Raw genomic sequence first — 4287 nt, forward strand, 5'->3', positions numbered from 1 at the left:
TTTCATATAAATGAGAAAGCATCTCTACTAAGTTGCACGTTTGGCTTCAAACATCCGCAATGGGTTAGTGTCATTCCAGCTGGCTACACACAATGTACTAAATTGTGATAGATAATTAGATATTGACTCTGGGTAATGTTACATCAATCTATGTATAAGTTGTTTATAGTCAAGTAATAATCAAGTGGTTGAACATATATATTCTCTTTACACATAAGTAATAAAGGAACGAAATGAATGTTTTGTTATCAATCTCCCATAAATTATGATTGTATTCCATCAAAGTCCCTTTGCAGGTTTAGACAATCAAACACAATAACATAGCACTCATAACTAAAAATAAAGCAGTTCAAGGCACAAATATTCCGTATTGATATATACAGACTCATCTAATGATTATATTAATATCTGTTTTTTACCATTTAAACTTGTAATTTTAATATTACATAGACATACTTTTAATGATCTCGTTCATTCGAGAAGAGAGAAGAGGGACACAGAATGCATGAGATAGAATTAGGAAATTAAAGACAAAAAATTTTAGAATTTAAAATTGAAAAAAGTATCATCGTTTAAAAAATGATTCTTTCTTTAATTTTGTGGATAATCTGCCACAAGATATTTGGAAAAAAGAATTATTTTACCTTTTTTATTAGATGAGATAAATCAATGATATCTATCTATCCCAAAAACTAAAAAATAAAAAGATTTACTTGTTTGCATTTGTATGCTATACGACCAAAAGAGGGGCAACGAAGGCTATAACAGAGATAAATCAGATAAGTTTAAGGGGTAAGATAATTTCCGTAGGAGAGGCTAAGTATAGAAGGGCAACGAGGAGGAGAATATTGGGGCGCACAAAGAGGATATAGCAAGAACGGGTGCGGAGAGTAGGCAACCTCAAAGGGGACAAAGTTTGGATCACCCTACAAGAGTGGAAGAGACGACGAAGAATACATTCGTAAAGAACCCGCATGGGAATGGATGGAAGAAAAAGGTTGAAGTCCAAGTAGCAAAAGAGAATTTCAATTGACTGTTGAGGAGTTTAGTAGGAGGAATGACAACGGCCATTGAATTCAAATTGCTACGGAGAGCTATTCGTAAGAATCTTCCTTAAGTTGCTGAAGTCAAAGAGCTTGGAATGTACAAGGTGCTTTTAGTCTTTGATATTGTGAAGAATGTGGAGGAAGCATTTATGTTCAAAATGAATAGTCTCTTATAATTCTTTCATAGTGTATGGAGATGGGAGGAATCGGAACGCGGTGAGACTAGAAGAGTCTGGTTAGAGTATTATGGAGTGCCTTTATATATATAGTCAGTAGAGACGTTCAACACGATATGCGATCTATGGGAAAAAGTAGTTAAGTGTGATGAAGTAATGGGGTCTGGTTTATCATTGAGCGTTGGTCTAGTGTTAATCGATACCTGTGTATTCAATGTGATTAATGAATAGATTCATATCACTGTAAGCACTAGTGGATTTGATATTTTTGTAAACGAGGTGGGACGTGAGATATATGGAGATAAATATCTATTGAAAGATGTACTAGTAAGGCCAATGTGTGACAACTCTAGTTCACATGACGATGAATTGATGTCGAAGGCGGTAGTTTGGGATCCGACGACTGAACTAGTCATGACATGGGCAAAGGGCGACATTGAAGAGAAGGGTAAAATGGTAACACCTGACTTTTTTTGAATGAGTGCAATCAAGAGCAGTTAAGTCCGCATCACATTAGGGGTGATTGCGGATCGGATATGACCAAAATCTTGATCTGATCCGCACTAAAATCATAAGATTGGATCTTTTTTTCTTAAATAATAAAATTAAAAAATACAACATATATGATAATTATTTGTTGAAATAAAACATAAGAAGAATATTTACTTATTTATTTATTTATTTTTGCAAATTCACGGATATGTGGATATCTACATAAAATTTGCAATCCGATCCTATAAGTGTGCGGATCCGATCCGATAGCATTGTGGATCGGATCTATATCCGCAATTTTTGAATCGGATTCGAATAAATACCTCGGATATGTGGATCAGATCCGATCCATGAGGAATACAATAGCCTCGAGACATTAGCCGCGACTGGGTTGCAACATAAAAATGTCAAAAAATGGGCTATGGAGGATGCTAGGTTCGAAACTGAAGCAGAGTGTATATACGAGAATGCTGATTAGAGGTGCACATGGGAAGAACAGATTACTGAAAATACAGAAACATGAAAGTTGACAGTGGAGTCTGGTGCAGTTTTGCACGATGAAGAGGATGACATTATGGCAATTTTACAAGATCAGAACGAAGCAATTGCGACAAAAAGAAGGATGGCGAAACAAAAAGAGAAAGTAAGGAGGAGCAGACCCAAAAATCATAACAAGGTGTGTAAAAATTGTTTTAAATAATTTTTAGTTGTTGGAATGTTAGAGTATTAGGAGGTGATGTTAAGCTGAGTATGGTGAAGGAATTGAAGAAAAAATTTAGGTTGAATATGTTAGGATTGATTGAAACTAAGAGAAAGATAGTTACTAAATTTGATGTAGCACAGATTTGAGGTATGGTGGGCTGGGATTATGTGGAATCAGCAGGTGCCTCTGGAGGTTTATTGTTAATGTAGCATGATATGCTGTTTAAACAGTCAAATTGCTACAAAAGGGACTGTTGGCTGTGTGTTGAAGGATTGCTAACAAAAAATAATTTTAAGTGTGCATTCTGCTTAGTGTATGGTGTGCATATGTAGAGTGAGAAATTGGTAATGTGGGGGGAGTTAAGCTATATTATGGGGTTATGTCAGGTTTCATTTTGTTTCATGGGAGACTTAACGAAATACTATGGGTGGAGGAAAGGAAAGGTGCAATTAATTTACCGGCATCTGCAAAAAAATTTAAGGATTGGGTGCAAGATTTACAACTTTTGGATTTACTTCTTAATGATAAAAAAAATTCACATGGTTTAGAGGTCGATCTTGTAGTCGCATTAACAGAGTTCTAGTCAGTATAGAGTGGCTTGAGAAGTTCCCAAATACTTGGTTGAAAGGGGGACCTAGGGGCCTATCAGATCACTGTCCGTTGATTGTACTAATTACAAGAGTTAGTGGGGCCCAAGACCATTTAGAAGTTTAGATTTCTTATTTACACATGAGGATGGTGAAGGATGAGTGGAGAAACTTGGGTGATGATCAGTTCACTAATATGCTAAAGGCCTTGACGGTACCAATGAGAAGATGGCATAAGGACCATTTTGGAGACATGGACAACGTGATAAAGAAGTTTGAGGAGGATATCAAGAAGATTGATGATATGGTTAGTGCTGGTACTTATGACGGAACGGTGGAGGCTCGATGGGACACTCTGATGAGTTGTTGTGTGAAGTGGTATATCAGAAAGGAGATTCATTGGAAGCAGATGTCTCGATGTCAACATGCTAGGGATATGGAGAAGAATACTAGATACTTTCATAACCTAGCATCGATGAGAAGGTGGAATAACAGAATTGATACTTTGCTAATTAATGGAAAATCAGTGCGGAACTAAACCAGAATAAAAATTGTAATTAGAGAATTTTATAAAGAGTTGTATCGAAAGGAGTATGCTCCTATGGTTGGGTTCTGTGATGGGTTGGTAAAGCAAATTGATGATGAGGAAGCAGCAACATTAGAGGTACTGCCATCGTCTAAGCAAATTTGAGAGGCAGTCTGGGATTGTGAGTCCACTAAAGTTCGAGGTAGTGATGGATATAATGTGAATTTCATTAAGGAATGTTGGGATGATATTGGTCAGGAGTTTATTGTAGTAGTGTTGGAATTCTTCCAAAGTGCTAAGCTACTAATGGATGCTAATGTAACGTGGGTGGTGCTAACTCTAAAATTTGAGGGAGCCAAAAAAAATAAAAAATCTTCGGCGGATTAATATAATAGGTTGTATATATATAAGGTAATATCGAAAGTGTTGGTGAGAAGAATGATGTTAGTGATGTCAAAATTAGTAAAAAAATATAGTCTAAAGGGACGGAAAATATATGAAGGTGCCTTTATTGTTTCTTGTTTGATTTTTATTTTTTCATTTCATCCAATTTAATTCAAATAATTTTAAATTTAGATTATTATAATTTAAATTAATAATTTAATTTAATTCAATAAAAATAAATATATTTATATTGCTGTACTAGTTATTTATGAGTATTGCAAAATTAATTTTAAAAGGGTAAAGTATATTTTTTGTCCTTAAAACTTGGCAAAAGTTTCAAAAATACCTCTAAGTTTTATTTTGTTTCAAGTTT

This window comes from Arachis ipaensis, chromosome B06, assembly GCF_000816755.2.
Source record: "Arachis ipaensis cultivar K30076 chromosome B06, Araip1.1, whole genome shotgun sequence".
Taxonomy (NCBI): domain Eukaryota; kingdom Viridiplantae; phylum Streptophyta; class Magnoliopsida; order Fabales; family Fabaceae; genus Arachis; species Arachis ipaensis.